This window comes from Silene latifolia, chromosome 9 (genome assembly GCF_048544455.1).
Source record: "Silene latifolia isolate original U9 population chromosome 9, ASM4854445v1, whole genome shotgun sequence".
Taxonomy (NCBI): domain Eukaryota; kingdom Viridiplantae; phylum Streptophyta; class Magnoliopsida; order Caryophyllales; family Caryophyllaceae; genus Silene; species Silene latifolia.
The window spans coordinates 214801985-214815580 of NC_133534.1; the positions used below are offsets into that span (position 1 = coordinate 214801985).

Sequence of the window (13596 nt, forward strand, 5' to 3'; positions counted from 1 at the left end):
TGAAAAGAAAGATAATTAAGTTTTACAATTTAAAACAAGTGCGTTGGGGAAAAGATATCCCACGAATAAACACAAGTCTAACGATAGGTGAGTCTAAGCAACCTATAACTAAGGTCCAAGGTTCAACGTTCTCGCTAGCTCACACGTCTTCCCCATAATCTGCATCACAAACCTGTCATTCATGTAAACATGAACGCCACGGTCGGTGGGGAGTAACTCGGGTTCTCCCACCACAATATGTCAAAATGCACATAAGCAAGAACTTAATTAAACATATTGATCATGCATCATACTTGAATAATATGGACAAGGGAATATAACGATAATCATAACGAGATAGGCATATTGCATTCTTAATGAGATAGGCATGGTACATTATATTAAACATGCATTCAAGGTAACCAAAACATGGATATGAGATTAGGCATCGAATCATATGAAGAAGGTAAACAACGGATCAATTGAATAGAAAATACATGGATGGAAACCAATAGCCATTCCTTTGAAAACCTCTTAACAACCATAGCACGGGACGTGGCTACTAATGTCACATTCATACTTATGGCTTACATCTCACCATGAGAACGGATGGGAACATCAATCCCGGCGATCATATCGCAACTAGGGGCTTGCATCTCACCACTAGTATCCGATAGGACCAAGACTCTCACAAACAAGCATAGAAGACGTGCACTCTCGTATATAAGAACACACTAATGACCGTAACAAGCAAGACATTTACAAAGGATTGACTAAAAACAAGACAAACCCCTAGACTCCAACCTCCTGGTAGGACGACGATCATAATACGGTCCTAGTCTAAATCTGGCCAGACTCTCGGGATGGACGACACCCGATTCGACATACAATCCCAAATCGTATCCAAGACTCGATCCATGACACCTAGCCGTGCCCCAAGGTCGAGTAACCCCAAATCGGAACCATGGTACCTATCCGTACCCCAAGGTCCGAAGAGGCGGAAGGAAGACAGCCCAACTCGGAAACAATGGCACATAATCGTGACCCAATGGCCGAGGGCAAATAAATAAGGAATGTCGAGTAGTCACACAATGTAAACCGTCACGCTCCGGTCACAAATACGAGTAACAATGATTGCACCAACATAACGTAAACAATTCATGTGAAGCATGTATAAGTATAAGAGTATAACAAATATCAAGTACTCCCATGATAAAAGAGTCTCAACACATCATACACAAGCATTAGAACCAAAGTTAAGATGCATACCCAACAAGAAACTCAAAACCCAATCTATAACAACAAGTTTAGTACTCGACTACAACAAGGGTCAACTTCAAACGGTCATAACTTGAGTTCTATACATGATAATGAGGTGAAACCAGTTGGAGGTGATAGCTTATCCTCTTACGGTTCTAACGGTAGGTCATAAGCCTCAAACAAACAAGTAACGAAGAAGTTATGGCCATTTTACGAAAACTGGTCAGGCTTAAACCGCAGCCTGCGATAGTGGCCGGAGCCTGCGGTGGGTGCCGGAGCCTGCGGTGGGTGCCGGAGCCTGCGGTTTTCCCCTGCCACCGGACTGTTTGCACGACAATTTCCTACCCTTTCCGAAAGTCGATTTCTACCAATTTTTCATCCCAAATTCCTCTTAAATATACATGTTAACACAATAATACCTAATAGAAACCACAAGAATGTAATTGTCACACATCTTGATGGATTCAAGCACAAGATTTTGACCCAAAATCAAACAATTAATTCATCCAAACATCACAACTTTACCCAATTGAAAATCAATGTAACAACATGCTTAAAACTCTTCAACCAACCATGAGATGGTTGTTCATACAAACTCATTCAACAACATACATGTGAAACAAGAAAAGATTCAAACTTTAACATACATATGAACAAACTACAAAATATAAACACACAAATTTGACATAATGTCGAGTAACCCATCACCGTTACCTTTTAGCTCTTAATCTCTATTGTAATCGTCTCACAAGCAAGAATCCACTTCCGGGTCAACTAAACTTCCTCCTAAACATAAGAAAACACAAAATAAGACTAAAAATCGAAACTAGAAAAAAAGGGTACCATGAGAAATTGGCTCGACAGCCCCATATAAGGAGGAAAGTCGGATCTTTTCTTACCTAGAAAGAAGGAGGGCGATGAGAGGAAGAGATAGACGCGAAAATCACTTGAATCGGATAAGAATTGAGCAAATTATGGAGTTTTTAGGGTTGAGAGGGAGATGAGTGTTAATGGTGTGTTGAGAGGAGAATTTCAGAAAAATAATGAGGGAGATGAAGTTGTGAGGTGTTATGTGAGGGTTTTATGAAGAGAAAGGAGAAGGAGAAAAGGCCCATAGGTTATAAAAAGCCCAACAGCTCAAATTGAGTCGGTTTCTACTAGAAATGACGTCTCAAGCCCACTACAACTCAAGACGGGAAATATTATTATTATTATCATTATCATCCGACCAAAATATTTATTTCACATAACTTAAGCTTTAAAAATATAATATTTATAAAAATCATGTTTAATAATGAAATTAATCAAATTAAATAATTTAAAATATAAATAAGACAATAGAACGGTTAATTAAATTATAATTGTCAAAATGGAAAATTCGCGGGTGTTACACGTTGTGTTAAAACAATTGTACTTGTTCATTAGTCCATGTGACTCCTTGTGTAAACCATTTGCCCTTGTTCATTAGTCCTAGTGACTCGTTGTGTTAAAACAATTGTACTTGTTCATTAGTCCTTGTGACTTCCCTTGTGTAAACCATTTGTCCTTATTCATTAGTCCTTGTGAGTCGTTGTGTTAAACAATTGTAATTGTTCATTAGTCCATGTGACTCGTTGTGTGAACCATTTGTCCTTGTTCATTAGTCCTTGTGACTCGTTGTGTTAAACAATTGTACTTGTTCATTAGTCCATGTGACTCGTTGTGTGAACCATTTGTCCTTGTTCATTAGTCCTTGTGACTCGTTGTGTAAACCATTTGTCCTTGTTCATTAGTCCTTGTGACTCGTTGTGCTAAAACAATTGTACTTGTTCATTAGTCCATGCGACTCATTGTGTGAACCATTTGTCCTTGTTCATTAGCCCATGTGACTCGTTGTGTTAAACAATTGTACTTGTTCATTAGTCCATGTGACTCGTTGTGTGAACCATTTGTCCTTATTCATTAGTCCTTGTGACTCGTTGTGTAAACCATTTGTCCTTGTTCATTAGTCCTTGTGACTCGTTGTGCTAAAACAATTGTACTTGAAAATTAGTCCATGTGACTCGTTTTGTGAACATTTGTCCTTGTTCATTAGCCCTTGTGACTCGTTGTGTGAACCATTTGTCCTTGTTTATTAGTAAATGTGACTCGTTGTGTGAACCATTTGTCCTTGTTCATTAGTCCTTGTGACTCGTTGTGTTAAACAATTGTACTTGTTTATTAGTCCATATGACTCGTGATGTGAACCATTTGTCCTTGTTCATTAGCCCTTGTGGCTCGTTGTGTGAACCAATTGTCATTGTTTATAAGTAAATGTGACTCGTTGTGTGAACCATTTATCCTTGTTCATTAGTCCTTGATACTCGTTGTGTTAAAACAATTGTACTTGTTCATTAGTACATGTGACTCATTGTGTGAACCATTTGTCCTTGTTCATTAGTCCTAGTGACTCGTTGTGTTAAAACAATTGTACTTGTTCATTAGTCCATGTGACTCATTGTGTGAACCATTTGTCCTTGTTCATTAGCCCTTGTGACTTGTTGTGTGAACCATTTGTCCTTGTTTATTAGTAAATGTGACTCATTGAGTGAACCATTTGTCCTTGTTCAATAGTCCTTGTGACTCGTTGTGTCAAACAATTGTACTTGATCATTAGTCCATGTGACTGGTGGTGTGAACCATTTGTCCTTGTTCTTTAGCCTTTCTGACTCGTTGTGTGAACCATTTGTCCTTGTTTATTAGTAAATGTGAGTCGTTGTGTGAACCATTTATCCTTGTTCATTAGTCCTTGTGACTCGTTGTGTTAAAACAATTGTACTTGTTCATTAGTCCATGTGACTCCTTGTGTGAACCATTTGCCCTTGTTCATTAGTCCTAGTGACTCGTTGTGTTAAAATAATTGTACTTGTTCATTAGTCCTTGCGACTCCTTGTGTAAACCATTTGTCCTTATTCATTAGTCCTTGTAACTCGTTGTGTTAAACAATTGTAATTGTTCATTAGTCCATGTGACTCGTTGTGTGAACCATTTGTCCTTGTTCATTAGTCCTTGTGACTCGTTGTGTTAAACAATTATACTTGTTCATTAGTCCATGTGACTCGTTGTGTGAACCATTTGTCCTTGTTCATTAGTCCTTGTGAGTCGTTGTGTAAACCATTTGTCCTTGTTCATTAGTCCTTGTGACTCGTTGTGCTAAAACAATTATACTTGAACATTAGTCCATGTGTCTCGTTTTGTGAACCATTTGTCCTTGTTCATTAGCCCTTGTGACTCGTTGTGTGAACCATTTGTCCTTGTTTATTAGTAAATGTGACTCGTTGTGTGAACCATTTGTCCTTGTTCATTAGTCCTTGTGACTCGTAGTGTTAAACAATTGTACTTGTTTATTAGTCCATATGACTCGTGCTGTGAACCATTTGTCCTTGTTCATTAGCCCTTGTGGCTCGTTGTGTGAACCAATTGTCATTGTTTATAAGTAAATGTGACTCGTTGTGTGAACCATTTATCCTTGTTCATTAGTCCTTGAGACTCGTTGTGTTAAAACAATTGTACTTGTTCATTAGTACATGTCACTCATTGTGTGAACCATTTGTCCTTGTTCATTAGTCCTAGTGACTCGTTGTGTTAAAACAATTGTACTTGTTCATTAGTCCATGTGACTCATTGTGTGAACCATTTGTCCTTGTTTATTAGCCCTTGTGACTTGTTGTGTGAACCATTTGTCCTTGTTTATTAGTAAATGTGACTCATTGAGTGAACCATTTGTCCTTGTTCAATAGTCCTTGTGACTCGTTGTGTTAAACAATTGTACTTGATCATTAGTCCATGTGACTGGTGGTGTGAACCATTTGTCCTTGTTCTTTAGCCCTTGTGACTCGTTGTGTGAACCATTTGTCCTTGTTTATTAGTAAATGTGAGTCGTTGTGTGAACCATTTATCCTTGTTCATTAGTCCTTGTGACTCGTTGTGTTAAAACAATTGTACTTGTTCATTAGTCCATGTGACTCCTTGTGTGAACCATTTGCCCTTGTTCATTAGTCCTAGTGACTCGTTGTGTGAAAATAATTGTACTTGTTCATTAGTCCTTGTGACTCCTTATGTAAACCATTTGTCCTTATTCATTAGTCCTTGTAACTCATTGTGTTAAACAATTGTAATTGTTCATTAGTCCATGTGACTCGTTGTGTGAACCATTTGTCCTTGTTCATTAGTCCTTGTGACTCGTTGTGTTAAACAATTGTACTTGTTCATTAGTCCATGTGACTCGTTGTGTGAACCATTTGTCCTTGTTCATTAGTCCTTGTGAGTCGTTGTGTAAACCATTTGTCCTTGTTCATTAGTCCTTGTGACTCGTTGTGCTAAAACAATTATACTTGAACATTAGTCCATGTGTCTCGTTTTGTGAACCATTTGTCCTTGTTCATTAGCCCTTGTGACTCGTTGTGTGAACCATTTGTCCTTGTTTATTAGTAAATGTGACTCGTTGTGTGAACCATTTGTCCTTGTTGTTGGAATATGTGTCCTCCGACAATAATGCGATCACGACTGTTGATCATGATGATCACATGTTTAAGTCTCATTATAAAGAATACAATTGGGAAGTAATATTTTACTGTCAACTGATCAACATATATCGGTAATGATTGGCTGACTAGAGTTTGACATTACTGTCGTGCGACGGTGGTGATCAGTTGATCCCCTAGGTCATACCTATAGGGCAACACTCTTAATTGATCATTTAATTAATCGTATAACGTTACGAGTTAATAAAATTACTTGAAAATTGACGGACGATTTTGGAAGTAAAATTTACGTATCACATTGAAATTGATTAAAATGAGATACGGTCTGAGTATTTGATTTGTATCATTACTCAGAAGAAATTATTGTTTAAAGAAACAATTAAAATTGAATGAATTATTATAAATGCAATTTATTGTGATTTGTAAATTGGTAAATTATTTTGGTACAAGTAATTATGAATTACTAAGTCGATTTTTGTATATGACGTATTTTTATTAATACGTTGATTTTTAATATGTTAAAAATACATAACTAATTTATGTTGCATATGACATGTGACATAAGACAAAATTGACAAAAATAAAATGGATTCCATTTTATGTATGTACCGAAATTAAGGGGAGGTTTTGGCTAAAATTGTGTTGTTTAAATTAGTGGAAAACATAATCATTCACTAATAGCCTAGCCATGCAAACCCTAGTTTGCATTGTGAAGGCAAACAAGAGCATGCATTGGGTCTCCTTTCTTCCCTCCTCTTCCGTCCTACCTGGTTTTACCAAAGAAAAGGCAAAGGGTTTTTGTCTTATATTTTTTGATATACACTACATGCATGAGTGTGCATCATTCATTCTAACTTATCAAAAATTAAGATTTTAGAAAGAGAAAATACTTCCTCTCCTATTCTCTCCCAACCGGTTTTTGGGAGATTAAAAACCAAATTGTTTTGGGTCATTTTTCTACAAGATTAATATTGTACTAGTATCTATAATATTAATTTTAATTAAGAGAAAGCTTTGGGTATAAATCCTTGGGAGAGATCCTACACTTGGGTCTTAGTTCATCCAAAAGGGAAAGCTCAAGAACAAGAGAGAAAGGTGATCTCTCTTGTGCCCATTAAACCGAAAATCACAATGTAAGAACAATGTTTCTTCCTTATTTTGTTTTAATGTTTGCATGCATAAGATCAATCATTAATTTTATGACAAATTAAATTATAACATATATGAATATGTAAGTATATAGATCTACTTTTTCTTCAATCGGTATCATGAGCCATGGTTGTTTGCATGCAAATCAGTTAAAAGTTTTTCCGAGTTATAAGAATAACATATAAAACTTGTATTTTGTGTTATTATGAGATATCATGAAATTAATTCATGCATGTTAAAATTTCTGGTCCTAATATGTTTTTAGGATATTTTGGTTAATTTACGGATTTTTTTTGTTCATATTATACAATAATGGCATTTAAATATGATTTTATGAGTAAAAATGTCATTTTCGGTCTACAATTAGCTATACTTCGAATTTTCCAGTGATTCTTGGATATGTTGTCACATATATTATTTTGAGATAACCTGTAAATTTTCATAATTTTTGGACTTGTTATGCTCGAAAAATGGATTTTTCATTATTAAATTCGGATTTAGGTGAAAAATAGGTTAATATGAGATAAATTTCGAATCTGGTCATAGAAATTTAGTATGTTGTCACATGCAATTTTACAAGATGTGTGTAAAATAATGGGCTATAGTGAAGTCTTTTTGCATGATTTATGGATTTTTGAAGAAAAATGGCATGAATAGTGACTTAATTAATGAAAAAAATTAATAAAACATACTCTATGACTAAAGAAAAAAATCATATGTTGCATTTTATTATTTTTTTTCAGATCTAAAATTGAAAAGTTAATGTATATAATTTTTCACATGTTTTTATGATTATTTTGGTTAAAACCGATAAACCGCAACATTGTTTTTCCGGATAAATTTCGAAATTTTTAACCTAAGTTTTTTGAACATTATGAGTGTCATGGTATTTTTCCAGAATGTTCATGAGTTTAAATTTCAAATTTTGAATTTATTTGAAAATTTGTGATTTATTTGAAGTTTATAGCTTATTTTTGAAATTTTTAGTCCATTAATGAACAAATTTAGAAATATGAGTTAATTATGGTCAAATTATTAGTGAAGACTAAATTTTGAGTCCTAAGTGGTTAGGGTAATTAACTTATGCATAAATATGAATTTATGTAATTTTTGTGATTATAAAATGTTGAAATCACGCAAATCCGTAAAAACTGAGTAATATACGATATTGGCTAATTAAAGGCGATTTAGCATAAAATTGGGCATGTTCATACATATTATAATGCTGCATTTTTTCCTTTATGATTGTCATAATTTTATTTATGTAATTTTGAATTATGTAATTTTACTTAGTATGGCCTTAGTTTTAATTGGTATTTCCCGAAATGTATGGGAATATCGATTCGGTTGTAATTTTATTGTGATCTCGTATCACCGTTTTGTAATTTAATAGATTTATTTTTATTTTAGTTACAAATGTATAATAGGAAATTATGTAATTTGTTTTGTAATTTTATTTATCTCGGAGTTTCCCAAAGACGGATTTCTTCAAGATGGCGATACATAAAGACGGTGTTACCTCGAGATGCGTGCCACAACCGAAGTTCAAGGGACCAATGGAGTTGGTTTCCGAATATGTAATAGTTAAATAGTTTTTTTATTTTAGGAAAGGCCATACTAGGATTTATTTATTTTATGCTTGCATTTTATTTTATGTCACATGCATCGCTAAATCGCCATAACTAAAACATGCATCATCTTCTTTCATCGAGTTTATCGACCGTGTCAATTAGAATTATCGTAGTTCACAGCTTTAGTTCACTTAAAACGTGATAGATAATAAATTGACATGACCTCTCGCTAAAACAATTAATTGAGACATAGCCTTACCAAATAGTAGAAATCATGAAAACCTATTTCGCAAGGGAGTGCACTCGGCCCTACCGGGGTACAAACCTTGTTACGTAGGGGAAGTGGGTGATAAATGTCTATCCACCGAATTCATGTTGATAAGGGATGAATCGGTCACACCGTGCCTAAGTTAATATGGGTTTGGATAATGGACACATTTATTCGAAATTTGGATTGAACTCAACAAAAGTTTTTGATAAGGGATGTATCGGCCACACCGTGCCCTTGTTGAATGTGTTTTGGGCTAAAGATAATTGTTAATGTAATATTATCGACCAAGAGTTCTAAAAGTAGAATCGATTAAAACTTTAATCCACCGAGTTATATTAATAAGGGATGTATCGGCCACACCGTGCCCAAGTTAATATGAATTTGGGTCTTGGAATCATTTATCTAGTTGGGTAGAGGTCACTAGAAAAATGCATAAAACTTGTTTAAATTATAATTTTTACGAGTATTATTGATTAAAACGACAATTGTTTTACTCCTTCTATTTTGTTTTGTAGACCACTTCTTTTTCCTCATAACAAATGGCAACACCAACCCCTAACGCCACGCCTCTCGCTAATACATCATGGCTCCGATCCTTCATGGATCGATGTAAACTTGAAAAGAATGGGTCAAATTTCTCCGATTGGGATGCCCAACTCAAACTAGCCGCCCAAGGTGACGACAAGTTTCGTTACCTTACCGAGGCATCTCCACCCGAACCTACTACTAGGTCGACCGCCGCCACTAGGGAAGCATATGAGGCTTACCAAAAGGAGTCCGCCGTAATGAAAAATGTATTGATATTTGCGATGGAGGCGGACCTCCAAAGGAGAGCCTTTAAAATGGGCAATGCTAATGAGATTTACTCCAAGCTTGTGACAATGTTTTCACAAACTCCGCGGATCGTCCAATATGAGGCGGCCGCGGCATTCTTTGATCTCGACTTCAAAGAGGGCCAAAAGGTTAGCCCTCATGTGCTCAAACTCATGGAGCTTGTCGAGACCTTGAAAATTCAAAAGGTTGAAATCCCCAAAGAACTCATTGTAGATAGGATTCTACACTCCTTGTCCAAAGTCAAAGCGTATGTTCAATTCCGGGTGAATTTTAACATGCAAGACAAGGATGTGTCTCTTGAAGAATTGCACAAGTTACTTGTGCTAGCCGAGAGGGACATGGGGTTAAATGTGAACCCTCCAAAAGATGTGCTTAACATAAGCACTAAGAGTAAGGGGAAGTTCAAGAAGAATGGGAGGAAGGGTAAAAAGCAAACTCCCACATTCACCAAAGCTAAGACTTGTGAAGCTAGCACTTCAAAAATCAAGAAGGGTCCTCTTGATAAATGCCATTATTGTAATGGTATGGGACATTGGAAAAGAAATTGTGCCAAATACCTTGGTGATATTAAGGCTAGAAAGATCACTCCAGTAGGTAAATGACTATCCTTCTTTTATGTTTCTAATTCAACTATGGTATTATGATGCAAAGTTGTGATAATGTATCTCCCTTTTTATTGTAAATAGGACCTCCATCAAGCAAAGACAAGGGAAAGGAAAAGCAAGCATGAGAAACCATCAAGAAGCTAGGGATAGCTTTCATGGAGCTTTGCTTTTCATTGTCTTATTTAAAATTATGTTTTGGATTTTAGAACCTTAAGTTTCCGTGTTCGACATGGAAAGGTATTTTGGATAATGGGTTGTATTTTGGATAATGGTGACTTGGTTTGCAACCCAAGTCACCTGTTTTATCATTTTATCCTTTTGTTCTAAAATTCATGTTTAAATGCTTGTTCTTAGAAACATATAACTTAAAGTGATCTAATAGACAAATATAATGACGGGTTCCATTATATGTCCACATGCTTAAGGCTTGTGTATGATCATTTATAAAGCGATTTTGAGTCTATGAACTCTCTTAAAGGTATGTCAATCACCAAGTACACATATGAAATCTAAAACTATTAGTCAATCTATGAGATATTTCTCCTTATACTTCAAATCATTATTTGTGTCTCATATGCTATCTTTGAATCTATAGTGTATTTATTCTAAAGATAGAGTGGGAGAAAAATGAGGACACAACACACGAGACAAGATAAAAATTGTGTAGTTGTGTATATGAAGATCTACGCAAGAAATAATGATTTGAATGAAGGTATATCTATTTACATAGTATACCAAATAGATGAGATCTATGGTCTCAAGTAAGTTCTATACGACAAAAGAGACCAAGTGAAGTAATCGAAAGAACATATTCTTATGATAACTACACGAGGAGACCAAAAGAAAGTTTTGGAAGAAAAATGACTAATGTAAAGTCTTAACAAGTTTTTGACTAAGTTTATGATAAATTTTGACCAATAGTTTCAACCTTGAGATTTACTTAAGAGCCTAAATGAATCATAATAACATACTAGTTATGATCGAGTTGCAAAGATTGATATACCGATATCTTCAATGGCCAAGTTTTAACTACGCAAATGTCATTGCTTAACCTCATTATGAAATGGTTAAGGCGAGCCCGAGAATTCTAATGCACGAAAGAAAAGGCAAAGCATAATCTCCAAATTGATGCTTGGGGCGAAAGACACACACGGGATTCTATTCTCAAACAGAAGCGCGGCATGAAGGCTAGCAAGACTCTCTTTTCCTCTTTTCCTGGCCTGTGGCTGGGGCTTACACTTAAGGGAAGACTTTTCCCCTGCATTATTAAAATGTGCATCACAATCCTATTTTGCTTAAAGGAACAATAAAGTCTGCTCTCGGGTCCGCACTTCCTCTCCTTCTTGTTCTGTTTCTCCTTCCGAAAGGGTATTTCGAAGGACGTGTTCTAGATATTATTTATATTTGAATAATGACATTGCTACACAGAATTATGATATGTGTGAGTTAGAGATTAAAATCTCTTTCCATAAGGTTAAAATAAGACCACTTCAAAATAGGTATTTTGAAGGGATATGATGGGAACATATATGGTTCTATCTTAATAACTTGGCAACGCAATTTATATTTCAATTCTTGAAAAGTTTCGATTGAGAAGTCAATTTCGAAATATATGGAATTAAGTGGGAGTTAGGAAATTATCATGTTAAGACATGGAATTTAGTGGGAGCTATCATCCTTTGAATGTTTACAACTCACCACTCATTGAAGAATGACGAGCTAATACCTTCCTTCATAAAAGAAGTATTTGAGTTTTCAATTCTGGATGAAAATGGACTATGATGAATCCAATTACATCAAGGGATGTTGGATTAGTATTAAGAGATACACATCGTATCAACATTCACATAGGTTATTCATGTAGATGAAAATGGAATTGCCATTAGCAGTCATGGTCGTTCATTGAACCTATGAACGGTTGATCTCATGATTATTAGTAACTAGTGTTTCCGCCATTAGAATAATCATGTACATGTCCAATTATGAATCATATGCATAAGAGCATGATGATTGATTGGTAAGCCATAATAGAAACGTCGTGAATTCTCGAGTAGAATCCGATGAGCGATTTCGGTGTTTGACAGAATACTCTATTATGTGTTAAGAGGTTGCACATATTATAGAAAGTTCGAACACACGTAAGGATTTATGAAAATCCTAAACTTTTCAAGTTAAAAGGAAAAATAAGAAGTTTTGGAAAGATACTTAGTTGAATAAGAAGTTACTCAAAACTAATCTTTCCTAACTATGCTAGGACTTGTGAGAAGTGCTAGGCTAATCATCTTGTCAAATTGTTGCAAGATTATGCAAAACATATACCTAGTGCATTGTGTGTGGATGGAGTACTTGATCAGTACAAGTTATATCATTCACCACAAATTCGTTCGTTATGTGATAATCGATAAGGAAGTTCTTTCAAGATAAAGAACCAAAACCGAGGTCGGGAACCTTGATGTGTACTTGGTAAGGTTCATGCTATGAGAGAGAACATGAATGTAAAGGAAAATGCAAGTGTAAGAAGTTTGAACACATGGACACATGGCATGTTAAACTTCTATTGCAATCAATAAGTGTTTACACTTACGATATACATCACAAGGTTGTAATATGATATTGACTACCCGAGTGTGATGTCAACATTTGTCGTTTGAGTTATTGTTAACTCACCTTATACTTTGTTATATCCAAACGGGTTGTGGAGACAATTGAACCCCGTTAAAGTGAACATGGATTAACATTGTATTTGCCCATAGTTACTTACATGAGGTGACGTCTCGAAGTGACTAGAGTGTGATGCGATTGATGGCAAGTTCAAGTGCCATAGAGTCATGTGAGATGACTAGTCGATCACATAGGCAGACTGTTAGGAACATTTTGTCGGGCCTAATGACCGCTTATAGAGTCCTGGCAAATTTATATAGCCTGGTCGTGGCGAGAGCTACTATAGTATTCGAATGAGTCGATTCTTTTGACTAAAGACTATTCGCCTAAGATGGCACAGTTTCAGATTAACTTTGATTTGTGTTACTACGACTTCGTAAATGGGGTCAAATGGGCATATTTTGGGTTATGATGGCTGTGGCTAGTCGAAGGGAATGAGTGCGATAGGAATTGTCCATCCCTAGTCAGGGTTATAACAATATCTCAGGGCCACTCGAGGAGTAATGAACTGGAAATGCGTGGCCACGCTCGGAAGGTATCTATGATAGATAAATCCGGTCAATCAGTTATTCTCCAGATCGAGGAAACCACTCTCGATATGATCACTTGCAAGTACGACCTGAAAGACACCTTGCATTGAGTGGGAGATAGTAATAGGACAAGAGAATTGGTGACGCACACTTGTCGAGGACAAGTGGGAGATTGTTGGAATATGTGTCCTCCGACAATAATGCGATCACGACTGTTGATCATGATGATCACAT

The 13596-nt window shown here is 35.8% G+C and overlaps 1 long non-coding RNA gene across 1 annotated transcript; it reads right to left on the bottom strand.

Annotated features, from left to right (window-relative positions):
• On the bottom strand, positions 1–2020 carry LOC141598492 (uncharacterized). The gene is made up of 2 exons (XR_012523554.1): positions 1954–2020; positions 1–172 (listed from the first exon to the last, which is right to left on the bottom strand). It is a non-coding gene; the product is annotated as an uncharacterized LOC141598492 (long non-coding RNA).
• Between the last annotated feature and the right edge of the window lie 11576 nt (positions 2021–13596).